At 45.1% G+C, this 23,871-nt stretch overlaps 1 protein-coding gene and 1 pseudogene across 1 annotated transcript in view; both read right to left on the reverse strand.

Moving 5' to 3' along the window:
- The window catches only part of LOC141112117 (PRKC apoptosis WT1 regulator protein-like), a 100,321-nt gene that overhangs the window by 57,922 nt on the left and 18,528 nt on the right, over nucleotides 1-23,871 (reverse strand). The gene's annotated exons all lie outside the window — the stretch shown is intronic.
- On the reverse strand, nucleotides 652-770 carry LOC141113118 (5S ribosomal RNA; annotated as a pseudogene).

Below are 23,871 nucleotides of genomic sequence, written 5' to 3' on the forward strand. Positions count from 1 at the left end.
GAAGAAGTTGTGGACGCAGGCAGAATAGGAGGGAATGCATAAATCAGTGAGAACCGATTCCACGGGAATAGCAAGGCATCCTTTGTTCTTGACACAAAGTTGACGATTTTTTTTTTTTAACCTGGACGCAAACAGATCTACGTCTGGGATCCCCCACCTTGACATATTGACAGGAAGATATCGGGGTGAAGGAACCATTCTCCTGGGAACAACTGCTGGCGACTCAATTAGTGCGCCTACCAATTTTTTATTCCTAGAATGAAGACTGCCGATAGGAAAAGTACATTATTTTCTGCCCAAGATAGGATATGATTCACCTTTCTCTGGGCCGCACAACTTCTTCTGCCCCCTTGGAGATTAATATAGGCCATTGCTGTGGCATTCTCGGGTGGAATCCTGGTAGGACAATTCTGTAAACTAAACATTCAGGCCCTCAGGACCAAGTGCTCTGCCTGAATTTCTAGAATGTTATTGGGCAAGATCCTTTCTGATCAGGGCCACTTCTCTTGGACAGTTGCCTCTTCCAGTACTGCTCCCCAACCCAAAAAAAAAGGTTGGCATATGTTGTTACCATTTCCCAGGTAACCGAAGGAAGGATTTTCCCCAGCAGATTTTTGCTTATCAACCATAAATTGAGGCTCCGGTGCACCCAGCCTACAGCACCTGGTATTTCCAGGCGGTCTCCCATCCAGGCACTAACCAGGCCTGACCCTGCTTAGCCTCCAAAATCCAACAAGATTGGGCGCTTTCAGGGTGATACGGCCATAGGCTTTGGAATCAGACATATTGGGAATCTAGAGCTTGAACCCTTTGTTCCAAGCCGACAGGATACTGTTTTGCAGCAGTCTCGAATGAAACTAAGCATAAGGAACGGCCTCGAATGAAGCCACCATCTTTCCCAACAACCTCATGCAAAGCTGAATAGAAGAATCATCTTGCTTCGACCACCTGAATCAGTTCCTTTATGGCGCTGATCTTTACCTGGGGCAAGAATACCCTTTTCTGTGTGTATCTATGATCAGACCCAAGTATTTTAGCCTTCTTCATGGTTTTAAAGAAGATTTCTTCTAGGTTGAGAATCTGACCTAGATATTCCAGGTAGTTGAATGTGGTGACCATACTTTGGCCTAAGGTCTATGAAGAACAGATAGTCTAGGTAAACCATAATCGTTATAACTTGGGCCCTTAATCTGGCTAGAATAGGGGCCAGAACCTTTGTAAACACTCAAGATGCAGTAGCTAGACCGAAAAGCAGAGCTACACACTGAAAATGAAGATTTTCCACCTTGAAAAGTAGATATTACTAGTGAGCGAGGAAATAGGCATATGGGGCTATGCATCTTTGATGTCGATTGACGCCAGAAATTCTCCTCCTTGTAGGATGGAGATAACTGATTGGATTGACTCCATGCGAAAAAAGAGTGGTTATATTCAGTAATTGAATTTAGATTTTTGAGATCCAGAATGTCCATTCGGATTTGGTACCGTGAAAAAGAGGTTTGAACCAAACCCCAACCTCTGCTCTTACATGGGGACCACCATGATCACTTTTTGCCAAAAGATGGTCCAATGCTTGCGAGAAATACTTCTTTTTCTATGAATTCTTAGGAATGTTTGATCTGAGAAAACAAGGAGAAGGGAACTCTTAGAACTCCAGTTTGTACCTTGCCAGATCCTTGAGAACTGCAGAAGAATTCCCCCTATTCGAGTGAGTAGAGGCGCCTCCTCATAAGGAGGCTTCAGTATCTTGTAGGTTTCCTCCCCAAGACCTCTTTTGTCCCTGGGGTTAACTCTGAGGATTACCTTTTGAACCTGACGGAGGAAGCCGTCGTGACTGCCTGGAGGCTGATGCCCCTGGCACAGGAGAAGGAGCTTTAAAACGAAAATACATTTACTCCTTTTCTTAAATGGTAAAAGGGGTACTTTTTCCGCTAGAATTTCTTTGGATGTATTATCCAAAACATCCCCAAATAGCTGTTTCACTGCAAAAAGAAAGACTAGCCAGGAGCTTCTTGCATGGCGCTTAGCAAAGGGTGCAAGGCCTGAAGGATAAAATCTCTCATAGCGACTATTGCAAACATAAAGCTGCCAGATCCTGGGCCTGCTGAGCATAATAACCTTGAACACCTGTTTGAACTGGTCTCTCAATGATTAACCAATTACTGTCAGCGCAGGCTGAGACACTCAATCTGCCAGAGAAAAAAGTGTTTGTTTTTTTTTAATAGGAATTTCAACTTTTTTCGTTGGATCCCTAAGCATTTGAGCATTATCTGCCGGACAAGTCAAACTCTTATTCATAGAGGATATAGCAGCGTTATTTGCTGGTATATCCTGCTTAGTGAATTTTTTCCACCCTAGGATAAAGTGTGAAAACTTTTTAGGAGGGAAAATAATGCTTATCTGGGTGATCCTCTCAGATACAAAAAAACTTTTCCAGCAATGAATGGACAGGAAAAGGCATGCACAGCTTTAGGAGGCTTTAGCGAACCTAAACACTCAGTTGAGGGTACATAAATGTGGAGCGGACCATTCAGCAAGAAATTGCACCATCAATCTTACAGATTGTAAAACGCTGATCCTCCTGCATTTGACACCTCAGAAGAGGAGTCATCAGCCTCACCACGGTCCCCTGAGGGAATTCATCTTCTCCTGCCCCTAGTTCCTCAGTTTGAGGGTCCTGGGTAATGGAAGAGAACCTGTCGCCTCTTGTCCCACACTGGGATGCAATTAAAGCCGCTAACCTTTTTTATTTTTTCAATCCTATCCCTGAGGAAAAAAGATGTTTTTAATAACATAAACAGGGGCTGCAGTGTTGAAAACAATTGCAAACATTTAATGGCCCCGATGCTCACTGTGACCAGCCACACCCTCTCAGGGGAGGATGCCATTTGTAGAGATGAGTAGGCTTTTCAGAGCTTGAGGGAGACCCTTTTAGCTCTTTTTTGGGGGAGTTTCACCCCCCCCTTCTGACCTTAGCCCGATGCACAAAGCAGAGGTACTACCAGAAGAAATCGCATCCACTGCTTAAGCAATAGTCAGCCACTGCCGCTGCTATTAATGCTCAGCCTGATGCAAATAGTAAATGTATCAAATAGGAAATGCCTGTGTCACCAAACATCTTTCATGCCCCTCTTTGCTCTTGTGTCCCACTGACAATTGTTGCATCCAGCGCAAATAGAGTTTTTTGTTTTTTAAAACACACTCCCGCACTGGAGGAAGCCAACGCAGCGTTAAGCTCCGCCCCCTCCGTTGTATCACGCCGCCCCTCCTTCCTCTTTCAAAAAAAAGGGTTTTCCCTCACAAGCGCAAGCCTCTGATCCGATGGGATCGGCTTGTATGTGAGGGAGAGATGGCATGGAGGAGACCTGAAAGCGGCCGCCGTGTAGGGGCGGAGAAGGGAAACAGCATCGCCAATTGTTTTTTTTTTTGCTCTCCCTCAATGCTCAGCCTCGTGAGGAGGGGGAGAGTTCAGCCAGGGTGGGGGGGTGCCGGGTGAAAGCAAAGCCCCCCAAACTTTCCAGAGGTCTGCCTGTTAGCCGGAGGAAAAAAGCTTGCTGCTTCTGTGACACAGCATGATCTCTGAGGAAAGCATGAGAAGGTACGTGCTCCATACAGCCCCCAGTGGTGACACTTAGGCATGACAACATTTACTTTTCTATAGGAGACATTTCATAAGAAAATTTAAAAATTCCTTAGAAAAACTCCACTTACCTTTACTGCCTCAGGGTTTTCTGTGGTAAAACCAACAGACCCAATCTTCACCCTTCACGGTGGGTTCCGTTAACAAACCTTCAGGAACTGGGGACACTAAGGGAACCCACAATCCTGGACCTGTAATAGCACCCCGCCAGTAAAACTTTATGGCTTAAAATACCAAAAAAACTGGATCCTGGGGTCCAGCTCTCTAAAAAGAGATGCGTTTACAAGCAAAGACCTCGTTTCTTCGGACACGAGGCTTGGGTACCGTTCAATTTGGCCCAAAAAAGACACTTTGAATGGATCCGGCTGCATAGCTAGCCCCAGCAAGGATTGCTCCAGTGGAGCTCAGCACAGCACATCTTCACTCGTGACCAACACCTTAGACACTGGCGAAAAAACTGAGGTACTCCCAGTATGGAAGGGGTTATATGGGGAGGCAACTTCCTGTTTAGGGTGTGCCAGTGTCCAGCACCTGAAGGTGGACTATAACCCACATAGTAATTACTATGACTCTGTGTCCCGTGATGTACGATTAAAGAAAATAACTCAACACACAGCCATTAATGTCTAAACCAATGGCAACAAAGGTGAGTACACCCCTAAGTGAAAATGTCCAAATTGGGCCCAATTAGCCATTTTCCCTCCCCGGTGTCATGTGACTCATCAGTGTTACAAGGCCTCAAGTGTGAATGGGGAGCAGGTGTCTTAAATTTGGTGTTATCACTCTCACTGTCTCATACTGATCACTGGACATTCAAAATGGCACCTCATGGCAAAGAACTCTCTGAAGATCCGAAAAAAGAATTGTTGCTCTACATAAAGATGGCCTAGGCTATAAGTTTGCTGAAGACAAGGAGACTAAGAACATGGATTACTGGAACCATGTCCTGTGGTCTGATGAGACCAAGATAAATGTATTTGGTTCAGTTGGTGCCAAGCGTGTGTGGCAACAACCAGGTGAGCATGGTGGTGGAAGTGTCATGGTCTGGGGCTGCATAAGTGCTGCCGACACTGGGGAGCTACAATTCATTGAGGGAACCATGAATGCCAACATGTACTGTGACATACTGAAGCAAAGCATTATTCCAACATAACGACCCCAAACACACCTCCAAGACGACCACTGCCTTGCTAAAGAAGCTGAGGGTAAAGGTGATGGCCTGGCCAAGCATGTCTCCTAAACCCTATTGAGCATCTGTGGGGCATCCTCAAATGGAAGGTGGAGGAGCGCAAGGTTTCTGACATCCCCCAGCTCCGTGATGTCGTCATAGAGGAGTGGAAGAGGACTCCAGTGCAATCTGTGAAGCTCTGGTGAACTCCATGCCCAAGATGGGATCACTGTTATAAGCAATCGTTTTTTTGTGCATGGCATCCATTCATTCATTGTATACTATTGTGAAACTGTGAATGGCCACAGCCAGGGCCGATCGTAGGGTCACGGACGTCTGGGCACAAAAATATTTCTGGCGCCCCCACATGGGCATGGTCATCTTACTAAATCCTCCCCTTTACATACGTTTCTATGGCAACAACCCACAGAGATGCTCCCCTAAGGAGTCTGCATTACCCTGGGATCCTCCCATGATCTCTTAATGATAAACAAAATACAGGAAGAGACGCAGAGTACTCTAATGGGACCTGAAGGGGCATCTCTGATGGACACAGAGAGGGCTTCTGTTAGAGAGTCTGTTAGAAAGAGCCCCCAGACATACTGCAGACATGATACAGGAGATGGTCAGAGACTGCAGACATAGTACAAGAGATGGTCAGAGACTGCAGACGTAGTACAGGAGATGCTCAGAGACTGCAGACATGATACAGGAGATGGTCAGAGACTGCAGACATAGTACAAGAGATGGTCAGAGACTGCAGACATAGTACAGGAGATGCTCAGAGACTGCAGACATGGTACAGGAGATGGTCAGAGACTGCAGACACGATATAAGAGACGGTCAGAGACTGTAGACATACTACAAGAGATGGTCAGAGACTGCAGACATACTACAAGAGATAGTCAGAGACTTCAGACATACTACAGGAGACGGTCAGACACTGCAGACATAGTACAGGAGATGGTCAGAGACTGCAGACACGATACAAGAGATGGTCAGAGACTGCAGACATACTACAAGAGATGGTCAGAGACTGCAGACATGATACAAGAGATGGTCAGAGACTGCAGACATACTACAAGAGATGGTCAGAGACTGCAGACATACTACAAGAGATAGTCAGAGACTTCAGACATACTACAGGAGACGGTCAGACACTGCAGACATAGTACAGGAGATGGTCAGAGACTGCAGACACGATACAAGAGATGGTCAGAGACTGCAGACATACTACAAGAGATGGTCAGAGACTGCAGACATGATACAAGAGATGGTCAGAGACTGCAGACATACTACAAGAGATGGTCAGAGACTGCAGACATACTACAAGAGATGGTCAGAGACTGCAGACATACTACAGGAGATGGTCAGAGACTGCAGACATGATACAGGAGATGGTCAGAGAATGCAGATATGATACAAGAGATGGCCAGAGACTGTGGAAATGATACAAGAGATCAATGCATCAAATATAGCCTCATCAGTGCCCATCAAATGCAGCCTCATCAGTGCCCACCAAATGCAGCCTGCCAATGTCCACCAATTGCAGTTTACCAGTGCCCATCAAATGCAGCCTACCAGTGCCCACCAAATGCAGCCTGCCAGTGTCCCTTGATCACACAAAGCGACGCCGGCGACAATCTCCTGCTGTCACGGAGCTTGGATTTGAATCTCCCGGGCAGCCACTGTAACAAAGTCCTGGCTCCTAGACCAGCTCATGGCTCCTATGATACACGTCACACTGATTCAATTTCACTGCACTGGATCAGTGTTCTGTCTATCTCACAGGAGCCGTCTAGGAGGCGGGACTTTGTTACAGTGCCACCAGGCATTTCAGACTAAAGCTCGTGTAGTGTTTGTGACACATATAGAGCTGGTGCAAGGATTTTTGCCTACATAGGCGAAGGTGCACTTTTCCGACCCCTGATTGTCCCAACACCCCCCCTCCTCTACAAACAGCAAAAAAAGTTTTTAAGGAAGCTGACAGGGGTTAGAACGCTCCTTTTTTGCCATTAGTTCTACCTTAAAGCCCCAAAAGTGTTCTGATTGATGTGTAGTATGATACTGTGTTGTACACGTTGTACAAGGTTTACCTTTAAAGTGGAAGTAAAGCCAGCTTTGTGATTTTTACCTATAGGTAAGCCTGTAATAAAGTCTATAATAAGGCTTACCTGTAGGTAAAATGAATATCTCCTAAACCTGCACTGTTTGGGAGATATTCACCCTGGATGCAGCCTGTGACATCACCAGTGGTGCATGTGCTCTGAAGGTCCGGCATACCGTACCGGACCTACAAAACTTTGTGCCAGAGGGCTCCTATGCGCATGTGCGGGAGTGACGTCATCACAGCCAAAGGCCGCAAACCCAGAAGAGAGACCGGGGAGGGCGGGGTGGAAGCTCTGTCAGTGGTGACAGCGCAGCGCTGGAGGTCTTCGTTCTAAGGTAAGTTTATCATAGATCATAGTGTACTAGTATGCAATGCATACTAGCACATTATGCCATGCATACTAGCACATTATGCCATTGCCTTACAGGTGTTTTTTTTTTAAACTGCTGTGCTTTATTACTGCTTTAAGGCCCCTTTCACACAGATGTTCCGAAGGAGTCCGCCTGTCCGTTTTTCAGGCAGACATGATTGGACCATCTATTCTCCTTTATAGAGAAGCGGATGTACAGTATCTCACAAACGTAAGTACACCCCGCACATTTTTGTAAATATTTTATTATATCTTTTCATGTAACAACACTGAAGAGATGACACTTTGCTACAATGTAAAGTAGTGAGTGTACAGCTTGTATAACAGTGTACATTTGTTGTCCCCTCAAAATAACTCAACACACAGCCATTAATGTCTAAAACGCTGGCAACAAAAGTGCGCACACCCCTAAGTGAAAATGTCCAAATTGGGCCCAAAGTGTCAATATTTTGTGTGCCACCATTATTTTCCAGCACTGCCTTAACCCTCTTGGGCATGAAGGCACTGTAGGCAAGACACACTTGTTTTTGTACTCCTCACCTAGTTGCCGCCACACACGCTTGACACCATCTGAACCAAACAGGTTTATCTTGGTCTCATCAGACATCACGATTCCAGTAATCCATGTCCTTAGTCTGCTTGTCTTCAGCAAACTGTTTGCAGCTTTCTTGTGCATCATCTTTAGAAGAGGCTTCCTTCTGGGACAACAGCCATGCAGACCAATTTGATGCAGTGTGCGGCATATGGTTGGAGCACTGACAGGCTAAACCCATGCTGAAGCTCAGTTTCAGGGTCTTGGCTATCTTCTTATAGCGTAGGCCATCTTTATGTAGAGCAACAATTCTTTTTTTCAGATCCTCAGAGAGTTCTTTGCCATGAGGTGCCATGTTGCACTTCCAGTGACCAGTATGAGAGAGTGAGAGCGATAAAACCAAATTTAACACACCTGCTCCTCATTCACACCTGAGACCTTGTAACACTAACGAGTCACATGTCACCGGGGAGGTAAAATGGCTAATTGGGCTTAATTTTGACATTTTCACTTAGGGGTGTAATCACTTTTGTTGCTAGCGGTTTAGACATTAATGGATGTGTGTTGAGTTATTTTGAGGGGACAGCAAATTTACACTGTTATACAAGCTGTACACTCACTACTTTACATTGTAGCAAAGTGTCATTTCTTCAGTGTTGTCACATGAAAAGATATAATAAAATATTTACAAAAATGTGAGGGGTGTACTCACTTTTGTGAGATGCTGTAAATGGACATGTGTCAATAAACACCTGCCTGCATCCAATTGGATTTGGTAAAAACAGATGGATTCCCCATCTGTCTAGTGGATTGGATCTAGTGACAATCAGATGTAAATGGACATGAGGTCCGTTTACACCCAACTGCCCATAGAGGAGAGCGAGTTCTATCTGTGTCCGCTCTGAATAGGGGAGTAGACACGGACCTGTCATCCGTGTGCTCATTAGGGATCAGTGGACAAATTCCCCACTGAGCAGGTGGATTTGATCTGGAGTCTGTCTGCCCATGTGAAAGGGGCCCATTAGTACATCTGTTCTGTAGATCAGTGGTGGCTGGAGATCAAATTTTTTTTTTGGGGGGGGGGGCGCAAACAAACTGAAAAATTCTGGAAAAAAACCATCAATTGCAGCCTTACTGTGCCCATCACACGCAGCCACTGTGCCCGTCAAGCGCTGCCACTATGCCCATCAAACGCAGCCACTGTGCCCCACCAAAGTTGCCACTATAACCATCAAATGCTGCCACTGTGCCATCAAATGTTGCCACTGTGCCCCATCAAATGCTGCCACTGTGCCCCATCAAATGCAGCCACTGTGACCCCCACCCCCCCGCCCGCTCGCCTTGGTCAGGCAGCAGGTGATGGTGGCGAGCAGTGGGACAGCAGCTCCCGTGTCCTCTGTGGATCTCCTCCCCTCCTTCCAATAGCTGTCCAATCGTAGCGCCTGTCCTTTTAGCCAATCGGGTGACAGGTAACAGACCTGCGCACCGGATTGGCTGAGAGGTGGTTCAATGATAGGAAAGCAAATATTCATTCGCTTTTCTAACACACCTTGGTGAACTGCAAGTGCAATGCTTTGCGCTCGCAGGTTACCTTTTTTGAAGCCTATTAGAGCCTATGGCTCTAATCAGGTGCTTCAAAAACACCTCCCCGCTGCTGTAATTCAGGCGCCCGGCATCTGAAAAAGGGCAATGCATGAATCTATCCATTATACACAGAGGGGGTGGCCTAGAGCAGGGACAGCCTAGAGCAGGTCTAAAGGGATGCTGGGGATGCCATGTTCCATCCTCCAGCACACAGCTGACTGATAGAGATGGGAGGGGAGGCAGTCTAGCTGGAGTTAGAGGTGGAGGTAGAGAGACAGTGTGAGGAATTCATTCCTGCACATCAGCAGCCACTAAAAAAAAAAACTAAAGAACCCTCATGTCAGGAAGAGGAGCAGCTCCTCCCCCTAGCACTGCCAGGTTGGACAGGCTGCCTTATGCTCGCGCCGGTGTTCTGGACACACACAAGGAGAGAAGGAGTGAGGGGAGCACTATGGCACTTCGGCGCACCCAAGTCTGTGGTGCCTGTGTGTGGTGCACCCGACGCACCCGCCTAGGATTGGCCCTGGCCACAGCTATCACCCAGATACTGTAGCAAGCAATTGTGCTGAAAGTTTGAAAATGACTTGCTAAGCTATTGCTAGACTTGCCAGGCTTCAGAAGTTTGTTGCACAATTGCAGCAAGTCCATTTATACGATTCAAATCGATTCAAATTTTTAGAATTCGAATTTGAATCTATTTGAATAGTTTTCAAATTCATTTCTAATAGTATTCGAAAACTTTTTGAATTCGAATAGTTTTCAAATTTGAATAGTTTTCAAATTCGAATAGATTTCCAATTTCCAAAGAGAATAAAATAGAATTGAAAATAAAGGAATGGAATAGAAAAATAGGATTTTTTCGTCATATACTTACCTGTAAAATCATTTTCTTTGAGTACATAATGGGACACAGAGTTAGGCTAATATTCAATACCTTCTGGGTTATACTTCATCTCCAGGTGAATGGACACTGGTAGACCAAAGGTCTTTAGACAGGATGTGATCCCCTATATAACACCTCCTATACAGGAAGTACTTCAGTTTTGTACAAGCACTGAATCCTCAAAAAGAGGGGGAGGGACCTATGTGTCCCATGATGTACTCAAAGAAATGGATTTTATAGGTAAATATGACGAAAAAATCCTATTTTCTTTTTCATACATCATGGAACACAGAGTTAGGCTAATATTCATTACCTGCTGGGACGTCCCGGCGCAATAGCCTTGAGGGGAGGGAGACACCCTGCCAAACAATAGCCATCAGACCTTATACGACAGACTGCAGTGCACTGCGGGCGAAAGCCGAATCCTCGGCTGCTCAAACATCCACTTGATAAAATTTTGTGAACCTATGCACTGAAGACCAGGTGGCAGCCTTACAAATCTGAGCCACAGATACCTGATGGCGAAAAGCCCACGAGGTTCCTACACCCCTGGTAGAATGAGCTCTCACCCTAAAGGGAGTAACGCTTTACGTTTCAGACCATAGGCCTGAATGACCAATTGACAGACCCAATTGGCAATGGAAGCCTTGGAAGCTGCCTGCCCCTTCTTGGGTCCTTTTGGTAAAACAAAAAAGGAGTCTGATCCTCGGGTCTCTGCAGATCTAGACAAATAAACCTTGACTCCCCAGGCAACGTCCAATGAATGCAGTCTTCTCTCTTCTGCCAAATGAAGCAGAGAGAAAAAGAAGGCAAAATAATGTCCTGATTTAAATGAAAGGCCGGCACCACTTTTGGCAAAAAGGATGGAACAGGTCGTAACATGACCCTGTCGTGGTGAAGGATCAAGTATGGTTCCCTGCACGAAAGGGCCGACAACTCCGACACCCTTCTAGCCGAGGTGATAGCCATCAGGAAGGCTAGCTTGCGTGACAGCAAGTCTAATGGAATTTCCTTGATAGGCTCAAATGGTTGTTTCTGTAACACAGACAGCACCAAGTTCAAGTCCCAAGGACACATAGGTGACCTAATGGGGAAAGCAAGCGAGTTGTCCCCTGCATAAAGGTTTGAATCAGTGAATGGGAGGCTAAAGGCCTTTGGAAGAATACTGATAGGGCCAAAACTTGACCTCTGATTGTACTCAAAGCCAATTTGATTTCCACAGATGACTGTAGAATAAAGAGAATTCTCCCAATCACGTATTTCAGAGAATGCCATTTTTTGGCTTCACACCAAGCAATATAAGTCTTCCAGACCTTATGATAGATCATCATAGTGACAGCTTTTCTAGGGTAGACACAGATGTTCCCGAGATGCCACGGTCCTTTAACACCCTGGCTTCAATAGCCATGCCATCAAATTTAGAGACAGTAAATTGGGGTGGAATATAGGACCTTGAGACAGTTGATCAGGGCAACGTGGAAGCGTCCATGGCCCATCTATTGTCAGTCTCACAATCTCCGGGAACCAGGGCCTGGGCCAGGCTGGTACCACCAGAATTACTGGAACTCCCTCTCACAGAATCCTGCGTAACAAATGTGGAAGGAGAGGGATTGGAGGGAAAGCAAAAACCAGGGAGTACTGGCTCAATGGAACTACCCGAGCATCTGCTCCGATTGTCAGAGGATCTCTTGTTCGGGACACAAACTGCTGCAGCTTGTTGTTGAACCTGGACGCCAGTAGGTCCACCTTTGGCCATTCCAACGTTGGCAAATTTCCTGGAACACTACTGGGTGTAGGGACCATTCCCCCGGGCAGATCTGCTGGTGGCTGAGATAATCTGCCTTCCAGTCCTCTACTCCTGGGATATGGACTGCCAATAGAATCTGCATATGTCCCTCTGCCCAGGCTAGTATGTGGTTCGCCTCCTTTAGAGCTGAATGACTCCTGGTACCGCCTTGGTGTTTTATATAGGCCACTGCAGTGACATTGTCGGACTGAACCCTGATAGGGCAGTCCTGAAGCTCCACCATCCAGAACCGTAGGGCCAGTCGTACTGCTCGTAATTCCAGGACGTTGATGGGCAGGATCTGTTCTGTTCTTGACCATTTCCCTTGAGCTGTGAGCCCCTCTAGGGTCGCTCCCCAGCCTGAGAGACTGGCATCTGTAGTCAGTACTCTCCAAGTTACTGGGAGGAAGGATTTTCCCTTTTGCAAGTTCTGATCCTACAACCACCAGTTTAGGCTTAAGTGTCCCCGAGGAGATAAGAACATTGGATAATCCAGGGCTTGTCCTCTTCTGTTCCAAGCCAACAAATGTCTTGTTGTAGAGGCCTGGAATGGAACTGGGCATAGGACACCACCTCTAAGGAGGATAACTTCCTCCCTAGAAGACTCATACAGAGCCGAATGAAGGGTTATCTGGTGCCCCTTATCTGACGCACCTGATCCTTCAGGGCACAGATCCTTGCAGGTGACAAGAATACTCTTGCTTGGACCGTATCTAGGATCAGACCTAAATGCTTTAGACTTTGAGCTGGTCTCAAGGTTGGTTTTTCGGTATTTATGATCCAGCCTAAGCTTTCCAAATACCGCACTGTAACATGTTATGCTCTGTTCTAGAGCCTGTAGCGAGTGATCTCTGAGAAGGAGGTCATCCAGATACCCGAGCACCAGGATCCCTTGGGCCCTTAAAAGACCCAGTCTGGTGCTAGGACCTTTGTGAACATCCGGGGAGCTGTAGTAAGCCCGAAGGGTAGAGTCAGAAACTGAAAATGAAGTTCCTCCACTGCAAATCGCAGGAACCTCTGATGAGGCTGAAAGATAGGTCTGTGTAAATACGCGTCCTTTACATTGATGGAGGCTAGAAAGTCTCCCATTTGGAGTGAGGCTACTACTGAGGGGACAGACTCCATCCGAAACGACTGGATCAGTAGATACTGGTTCAGGGATCTTAGGTCCAAAATGGGCCTTGTGTCTTCGTTTGGTTTTTGAACTGTAAATAGGTTTGAGTAAAACCCCGCACCCCTTTTGGGTACAGGAATCTCTACAATCACTCCTTGATGCACTAAATGATGTAGTGCTTGAAGCAATAAGTCTCTTTTTGGAGGATCCGAGGGAACGCTGGATCTTAAAAACCTCTGGTGGGGAACCCCCCCAACTCCAGCTTGTAATCGCGGGATATAGTTGAGGTGACCCACTCGTCCTGAACTATTGTTCTCCAAATGTCATCGCCGTCTTTATTCTGATATGCGCGTCATGAAAACGAGGCTTGGTTTTGAGTGTGGAGCGCGGCGGCGCCGCTGCGCTCCCACTCATCAGATATGAGGCATTGACAGTGAGGCTTGGTTTCCAGATTAAATAACCGGACCAGTGCCGAGCTGCATCTGCACTTTTTTTAATGTAAATCGGGACTTATAATAAATTATAGGTCCCTATACACACAGTCCCTTTCAGATTATAGGGAATTATTAGCACATTTGTATTATATGCCCCCTTGAACCGGAAATAAAGGCCATCCGAAGCACTTCCGGTTTCGGACACTTCCAGTGGGGGTCGTCATTTATCTATATATAGAGCAGTGGGATGAGGGGGTCCACACCCCAGATGATGACTGTTTAGTTGAAACATGTCGGGTGGATCCCTCATGACTACCACTACACGATTTACATGCTATTCCTATCTTCTGACAATGTGAGTTTGTTTTTATTCTTTATTTTAAATAAATCCAAGTTTAAACGTTATCACGCTATGTGAGTGTTTGTATCCCTCACATGCAACACAAACTATTCGCTTGGCTTATGGTGTATCCATTGATGAGGAAGTCGTGCTGATTTCTCCCCCCTTTCTGTGTGGTGATGACATCTGACCAGACATAATACCCAGACCTGTTGGTCATCAAGCCCTTTTGACCTGTATGGCATATGCTATTTCAGGCCACTATTTCTGGTAAGCCTCCATGATTCCTGGTGATGGTCCTGGCACTGAATTCATTCTTCCGTGCACTTCTGGTCTCCCTACGGTCCATTTATCTACCAGGTTGCCGGGTCTAAACAATCCCTCTGCATGCTCAGGAGACACCTGTTTACCATCGCCTATGCACCGTTACCACAGAATTTTTGCCTTTGTTTTTTTCACTTATTGTGATATGGACTTTATATTTAATACCATTTTGTGATGTTTTTTTTCACCTACCATTTGATTTAGTGAATGTTCATAAGTGTTATTATTTTGTTCACTAGTTATATACATTCACGTGGCACTTTTTGGTTCACATTGAAATGTTTGCTTTGAAGTCACTTAATATTTAAGATTTTTTCACCATTCTGATTTATTTATTCATCACTTATTTACGGAGCCTATAGCGCCACACTTTTGAATTTTCTATTCTCCAAATGTCCGCAAACTGCAGCAGCCTTCCCCCCACCCTATGGAGTGGGGGCATCTCCTCAAAAGGAGGGCTTGGTGTTGGGTTTAGAAGAAATTTGGACCCAGGGCTTTTTCTGGCCCGGCCTTGCGGCTTGCCCCTGGCCCTAGCGCCCTGTTGGTGGCGTTGGGACATTTGAGGGAGCAGTCCCTGAGGTTTTAAAAGGAGGGACACCTGGTGCTTTTCTTCACAGGAAGTAGAGAACTCATCCCTCCGGAAATCTTCACCAAATAAACGTTCCCCATGAAAGGCGAAATCTGCCAATAGCTTCTTACAAGGAAGCTCGGCTTGTACAGACAAGAGAGCCAAACGAGAAACCTGCTGTATTGAATCCTTTAAGGCATCAAGAGCAAAACACAGCGCTCGAGGAATATCTGCTTATTTTCAGGCAGATCATCCTCCTGGTTAGGCCTGTCAGGCCGTCTGAACTGATCCTTTATGGACTGGCAGATACCAATTGCTGCAACAGCTGGCTGAATAGCTGAACTGGCCAAAGAAAAGGAAGCCTTTTAACAATGACTCCAATTTCTTGTCAACAGGGTCTTTCAAGCCCTGTGCGTTATCTACCGGACAAGTCAGGGTCTTGTTTAAGGAAGAGACTGCTGAATCTACGGCTGGCATGCTCCACTTCTTAACAAACTTTTCATCCATGGGATACAAAAGGGAAAACCTCTTAGGAGGAACAAAAATTATGTCAGGGTGTTCCCAATCAGCATACACCGCCTGTTCCAACAGAGGGTGTAAGGGGAAAGCCTGTGTGACCTGAAGAGGCCAAAGAGGACCAGGGAGGCTCAGTAACCTCTGCAAGAGGCAACTTAAACCATTTCGGTAAGAGTCAGGATCAAAAGCCTCTGTGATTGAGAGGCAGACACTAATTGGATATTTTCTTGTCGAGATTGCTCAGAAGCAGACTCATCCACCAGGTCATCCACAGAATCCTGAGCTTTAAGCTCTTCCCCATCCTCAACCCATTTCTGCTCCAGACTAGGAGGTCTGTCACGCTCCTTGCCACCCTGCGGGATGGAGGCAATCATGCCAGCAATCCTGTGCTCTAACTAGGGCTGAGGACAGTTCATCCTTAGGCTACTTTCACACTGGGATTGGCAGGCATAGGCGGTAAAGCGGCGCTATTCAGCGTTTTTAACCCCCGCTAGCGGCCAAAAAAGGGTTAAAACCGCCCGCAAAGCACAGCTGCAGCGGTGTATACACCGCTCCTACAATGCTGCAAAGATGCTGCTTGCAGGACTTTTTTTACCATCCTGCAAGCGCACCGCTCGAGTGTGAAAGCACTCAGGCTTTCACACTGGAGAGACAGGAGAGGTTCTTTACAGGCGCTATGCAGGTGCTATTTTTAATGCTGTAGCGCCTGTAAAGTGCCTCAGTGTGAAAGCAGCCTTAGTGATAAAGGATGAAGCAGCAGCATTGACTGTAGGCACAATCCCAGATAGACGCAGCGTCTCAGATTGCACGGAAGCCTCTGATCCTTCAGGGGATACAACACTAGGGATACGACTAGGTTCATCAGGAACTACTGATGACATAGGTGTGCCCTTCCCTACTGATGACATAGGGAGTACCTGGGTGTAGTAGTAACACACCTCTGAAGGGAGACCCTTTAATAGGGCTCACCAAGCCCCTATGCAACAATCCTGCTAAGCACCTTTAGCCTGCCAAGCAACACCTGGTGACTCACATGACCCGGGTAAGGAGAAATGAACTGCTGCAGGTACCTGGTTCAGAGCCTGCTCTGTGTCCCACAGCTGCCTTCTGGAAGCACGACATGCTTGGCATACACAGTTTAAATAAGCTGGCTGTGCGCAGGAACGTTCTGCGCACGCGTGCACATGCACGTGCGCGGTCCCCCTGAACGGGCATGGCTGTATTTGTGTATAACGCAAATCTGTATGCGCCCAGATAAAGGCTACGGCACATGTGTGGCGAAGACGCGTGTGCCATGGCCGCCAAACAAACTGCTGAGCCCAGTGGCGCTCTTGCGAATGCACGTACGCCATGGCAAACCAAGGTAAAATGGCGCACTGTTGTGCGCCATCATACAGGTGATAACAGCAAGACACAAGCAAAAAAGGTACACTTTGCCAACACCCACAGCTAGCCCAAAACTCCCCATATGGTCACAGCACACAGGTGTCCAGCCTCTAGCTAGCTTGACTGATTGTTACAATCACTGGGACACCCCGCAATAATAATAAAGGGGTTTCACTTACCTGTCCAGGCGCAGGGCAGCTGAGAAACTAAGAGCCTAATCTTCACCCTTCACGGCGGGTTCCTGTCACTCGAGGACCTTCAAGGACTGGGTACCTTTTCATGTTTAGGGGCCACTCCCTTGTAGCTATACAATTTAAAGGCTGCGCTGCTAGTGCAAATACATGATCATATTAACTGAAAATACCATAATTATGAATGAACACAAGTGAATTGTTTCATAACACAAAAAAAAAAAAAAAAATGCACATAAATCGCATGCAAAAAAAAAGAATCGCATGCAAAAAAAAATGAGTGGAACATTCAGTAAACAAAAACGATTAAGTAGAGTCCATTTAGTCATAGATTGAAATGAACTGTAGGTCTTGTGGGTGTAGAAAATGGTTGGACAGAGGGAGAAAGACACCCTTCCTTCAAGTGATATAAAGATTATCTCCGTAGGGAGCGTGATGTTAAAATAGAGAGAAGGTCCTCCACCTCAAGTAAGGTAAGCCCCTTACCAGATCCAAAGATCTCCTGTCACAGAGATCATGCACACATGTGGCTGTGTCCCCCAGCCACTGGGTCTCTGTCAGTGCGCAGATCGGAAGCCACCTCTCCAGGAAATCAATCCAAACGTGATTTATCCGCTCACAGACCATGGATAAATAGGAAAGAAATGCTCCATAGCGTAATACAGTTAAAATCCACTTTAATTTATAAAAGAAAAGCACTTACAATTTGTGCAGTAAAGATCGCTTATAAAAACATGTAGCGCTGGCCGGCTTCAGCTGCTGCCCGTTTCTTCCGGGTTCAGCGTGGTATGGTGGTGACGTCAGCACGCCGCTCCTCCCTACGCCGTTTCGACAAATCTGTCGTCTTCCTGGGGTACGGGCGGCATGCTGACACACCATCTATATGGGAACTCAAAGCAGAGGAATGCCCCCTTCTGTGATCAGGGCGTCCGAGGCCGCTGCCGCCATCTTTGTATGGGGCAAGCGGAAACTGTATGTTGTTGATTCACTACCATGTATACCGTCACAACCCGGGCAAAAAGGGTTATAACAGGGCGAATAGGATTATACGCTCCATTGTTGCCAACAGCGTATAGACCACAAAAAAATGGATGTCAAAGGGATGCAGAAATTCAGATCGGAAAATACCGCATCTGATATTAGATGCATAATAAGCAAAAAATGAAAACAAAAATACAAACTATCTGTTAAATAAATAACATCTATTTAAATAAAAAAATCTATGTAAAAATGCCCAGGTGGCCTGATATTATCATTAATTGGGGCTGAAACTAGGTAGATTCGCCACTGGGGACCCTAGTGAGCTAATGCAACATCAAGTCAAGGAAAATTTAACCCTTAGGTTCCAAGGTTTTCTTGTATAGAGTAACCCTTTGTGTTCTAATAAAAAATTAAATGAATAATAATAATAAAACTTAAAGACGATCACACCGTCAGTGTGTACCTATACATATTGGTCCATCTCTGCAACAATGGAGCATAGAATCCAAAGAGAAGTTTGATTGTAGAATGCCCTATGAAAGTCCAAATGTAAAATGAACATAGAGAATGATGCTCTATAAAAAACACAGCCCTCCATGTCCCAAATTTCATTAATAAAAATAAATAAACAGAAAAAAGGAAGAATGTGCTATGGGGAGTTTTTCTTTTCCCATACCTCATTAGCCCACCTCCGGACACCATGATCTCAGATGAGGGTTACACACATGAACAATCAACCATTATCAATGAAGGCGTTCACATCAGTGTCTATATTCAAACCATAAGGGGTGTAACACCGGACACGATGGATCCAAGTCATTTCCAATCTAGATAATTCTCTGACTAAGGATCCACCCCTCCAGTGTGCACTGTACCTATCTATCCCCAAAAATAGAGTGTTAGCAGGGTTCCTATTGTGATGTAAAGCATAGTGTTTTGATACCGAATGGTATTGATATCCATTCTTGATATTAGTAATGTGTTCTCCTAAGCGGACCTGCATGGGGCGTTTGGTACGGCCTATATATTGCAGCCCACAAGGGCATTGCAATAAATACACCACCCCTTTAGTGCTACAAGTGACAAAAGGTTCGATCTTATGGACCCTAGAGGTACTGGAGGATACAAAGGATTCTGTTTTTCTCTGTTTGCTTCTGTTGAGTGAGCATATCTGACACCTTCGACATTGGTGGTAACCGGATAAATTCTGGAAGAAGGATACCTTTTGAGTGGGTGGGTCCACAACATTAGGGGCAATTCTGTCCCGCAACGAAGGGACCCCCCTAAATACAATCTGTGGTTTATGGGGCAAGATTGTTTTAATGATCCTGTCATTTTCTAGAAGGTGCCAGTGTTTTCGCAAGATCCTCGTGATCTGATAATGTTGAGTGGAAAAGCCCGTAATGAACGGTAATGACGGTCCCCCCAAATTAGCCTTGGGGGCCTCATTCAATAGTGAGGCTCTGTCAAGGGCTTCAACTTGTTGCTTAGTTCTAACTAGAAGTTCTTTATCGTATCCTTTTTCTTCTAATCTTTTGGATATGATATCAGCCTGTACCCTGTAGTCTTTAATGTCAGTGCAATTACGCCTCATTCTGGTAAATTGGCTCTTCGGAATGGATTTAAGCCACGGATCATGATGGCAGCTCCCAATGGGGATAAAGGAGTTCCGATCCGTTTTCTTAAAAAGGAAATGGTTGTAAACATATCACCCTCCTTAGAGATGGTGAGATCGAGGAAATTAATCCTCTCGTAGCTGCTCTCATGGACAAACCTTATCCCCCTATTGTTGTCATTAATTGCGGAGAAGAAGTCCTCAAGCTGAGAGGTGGACCCATCCCATAGGAGGAGGACATCATCTATATACCTAGCCCAAAACTTAAGATGGGGATTTCGGTCTTTATAGATGACGTCCTCCTCCCACTTGGCCATAAATAGGTTGGCCAAACTGGGGGCATATTTTGCCCCCATGGCCACGCCACGTTGTTGGCGATAAAACTGATGACTAAACCAAAAATAATTATGGCCAGCTGCGTATTCAAGCAATTCCAAAATATATGTCTGTTGTTGTGCCTGTAGGGTAGAGAACCTCTTCAAATAGTGTTCCACGGCTGCCACTCCTAAATGATGAGGGATGATGGTGTATAAGGATGTGACATCCGCAGTCACTAACAATGTCTGGTCATTAGGCCTCTGTTCCGACAGTAAATTAATTATATGGCGGGTGTCCTTCACATATGAGGGCATGGTGTGCACCAATGGTTGGAGGAAATGGTCTATATACTTGCCCACCCGGGAAGACCGGTGGAAAACAAAGAGGAACCAGAGGGGGGAGGAGAGCACAGTCAAAAAAAATCAAGGAAGTGAATAGCGATGGGATCTTTAATCTCAGTTCTCAAGCTCTCACTGCCGCAGAGACCTCCTTGTTGAGTAAAGGTTTGAAATTTGCACCCCCTAAAAAGTTAAATAAGTTTCAAACCTATATGGATATACATAGATTTGATCACGAGGATCTTGCGAAAACACTGGCACCAATGTCGAAGGTGTCAGATATGCTCACTCAACAGAAGCAAACAGAGAAAAACAGAATCCTTTGTATCCTCCAGTACCTCTAGGGTCCATAAGATCGAACCTTTTGTCACTTGTAGCACTAAAGGGGTGGTGTATTTATTGCAATGCCCTTGTGGGCTGCAATATATAGGCCGTACCAAACGCCCCATGCAGGTCCGCTTAGGAGAACACATTACTAATATCAAGAATGGATATCAATACCATTCGGTATCAAAACACTATGCTTTACATCACAATAGGAACCCTGCTAACACTCTATTTTTGGGGATAGATAGGTACAGTGCACACTGGAGGGGTGGATCCTTAGTCAGAGAATTATCTAGATTGGAAATGACTTGGATCCATCGTGTCCGGTGTTACACCCCTTATGGTTTGAATATAGACACTGATGTGAACGCCTTCATTGATAATGGTTGATTGTTCATGTGTGTAACCTTCATCTGAGATCATGGTGTCCGGAGGTGGGCTAATGAGGTATGGGAAAAGAAAAACTCCCCATAGCACATTCTTCCTTTTTTCTGTTTATTTATTTTTATTAATGAAATTTGGGACATGGAGGGCTGTGTTTTTTATAGAGCACCATTCTCTATGTTCATTTTACATTTGGACTTTCATAGGGCATTCTACAATCAAACTTCTCTTTGGATTCTATGCTCCATTGTTGCAGAGATGGACCAATATGTATAGGTACACACTGACGGTGTGATCGTCTTTAAGTTTTATTATTATTATTCATTTAATTTTTTATTAGAACACAAAGGGTTACTCTATACAAGAAAACCTTGGAACCTAAGGGTTAAATTTTCCTTGACTTGATGTTGCATTAGCTCACTAGGGTCCCCAGTGGCGAATCTACCTAGTTTCAGCCCCAATTAATGATAATATCAGGCCACCTGGGCATTTTTACATAGATTTTTTTATTTAAATAGATGTTATTTATTTAACAGATAGTTTGTATTTTTGTTTTCATTTTTTGCTTATTATGCATCTAATATCAGATGCGGTATTTTCCGATCTGAATTTCTGCATCCCTTTGACATCCATTTTTTTGTGGTCTATACGCTGTTGGCAACAATGGAGCGTATAATCCTATTCGCCCTGTTATAACCCTTTTTGCCCGGGTTGTGACGGTATACATGGTAGTGAATCAACAACATACAGTTTCCGCTTGCCCCATACAAAGATGGCGGCAGCGGCCTCGGACGCCCTGATCACAGAAGGGGGCATTCCTCTGCTTTGAGTTCCCATATAGGTGGTGTGTCAGCATGCCGCCCGTACCCCAGGAAGACGACAGATTTGTCGAAACGGCGTAGGGAGGAGCGGCGTGCTGACGTCACCACCATACCACGCTGAACCCGGAAGAAACGGGCAGCAGCTGAAGCCGGCCGGCGCTACATGTTTTTATAAGCGATCTTTACTGCACAAATTGTAAGTGCTTTTCTTTTATAAATTAAAGTGGATTTTAACTGTATTACGCTATGGAGCATTTCTTTCCTATTTATCCATGGTCTGTGAGCGGATAAATCACGTTTGGATTGATTTCCTGGAGAGGTGGCTTCCGATCTGCGCACTGACAGAGACCCAGTGGCTGGGGGACACAGCCACATGTGTGCATGATCTCTGTGACAGGAGATCTTTGGATCTGGTAAGGGGCTTACCTTACTTGAGGTGGAGGATCTTCTCTCTATTTTAACATCACGCTCCCTACGGAGATAATCTTTATATCACTTGAAGGAAGGGTGTCTTTCTCCCTCTATCCAACCATTTTCTACACCCACAAGACCTACAGTTCATTTCAATCTATGACTAAATGGACTCTACTTAATCGTTTTTGTTTACTGAATGTTCCACTCATTTTTTTTTGCATGCGATTCTTTTTTTTTCATGCGATTTATGTGCATTTTTTTTTTGTGTTATGAAACAATTCACTTGTGTTCATTCATAATTATGGTATTTTCAGTTAATATGATCATGTATTTGCACTAGCAGCGCAGCCTTTAAATTGTATAGCTAGTAAGGTGGAGGTTGTTTCACATCTAAGGTTGCAGCAGCATTTTACATTTCAATTTTTGGTTTGAGATATTTGTCTTTTCATCACACACATGTGGGGATCATTTCCACTTATGGGATAGCGCAGTATTTTTTACGATATTACAGCCACTCCCTTGTACCTGTACAGCACCCTGCAGGAATGCCTTAGAGCTGTAATGTCCAGGATTCCACTGCGCAGGGTCCAGAGCCCAGAGGCCGCATTACAGGCAAAAGCTTGCAGGATCTTGAGTCTTCTTTTGCTTATCTAAGCATATAAAGCCTGTGAAATGGATCCAATCGGTCAATCCCTTGATTCATTTAAGAACCGTTTGTGGGACTAGAGACCTGGAGCTCAGAGAGCTCAAACAACTATGCCATCCACCTTGCAGACACTGGTAAAAAACTGAAGTACTTCCTGTATGGGAGGGGTTATATAGGGAATCACTTCCTGTCTAAAGACCTTTGGTCTACCAGTGTCCATTCACCTGGAGATGAAGTATAACCCAGTAAGTAATGAATATTAGCCTAACTCTGTGTCCCATGATGTATGAAAAAGAAAAAATTGAATAGAATAGAAAATAATATAACAGAAAATAAAAGAATAGAATATAATAAAATAAAACAGAACAAAATAGAATAGTAAATAAAAGAACAGAATAGAATGGAATAGAATAGAATGGAATAGAATAGAATAGAATAGAATAGAATAGAATAGTATAATTAAAAAAAGAATAGAATAAAATAGAAAGAATATAACCATGTTCTGAAATTTGAATAGAAAAGAATAGAACAGAAAAGAAGATAATTCAAAAAAACAATAGAATAGAATAGAACAATCAATACTTCCCTCTTTTAACCCAGCTACTATAGAGGAAGTCACTAAACTTTTTTCTAATGCCCACCTGCCCCTTGGACCCTGTTCCTTCTCAAATACTACGGTCACCATCTGACTCTATCCTACACTCCTTAACTCACATCTTCAACCACTCACTCTCTACTGGCATCTTCCCCAACCCTTTAAAACATGCGCTAGTCACTCCCATACCAAAAAAGGCCTCACTAGACTCCACCAATCTTAACAACCTAAGACCCATCTCTTTACTCCTTTTTGCCTCCAAACTCCTTGAACGTTTAGTCTACAACCGACTGAGCGACCACATCATTAAGAATACCCTTCTTGATCCCCTTCAGTCTGGAGTTCGCCCACAGCGCTCCACAGAAACTGCCTTCCTAAGGGTCCTTTCACACTGGGGCGGTTTGCAGGCGCTATTGCGCTAATAATAGCGCCTGCAAACCGACCCGAAAGTGCCGCTGTTTTAATTCCAGTGTGAAAGCCCCGAGG

This window comes from Aquarana catesbeiana, linkage group LG11 (assembly GCF_042186555.1).
Source record: "Aquarana catesbeiana isolate 2022-GZ linkage group LG11, ASM4218655v1, whole genome shotgun sequence".
Lineage (NCBI taxonomy): Eukaryota > Metazoa > Chordata > Amphibia > Anura > Ranidae > Aquarana > Aquarana catesbeiana.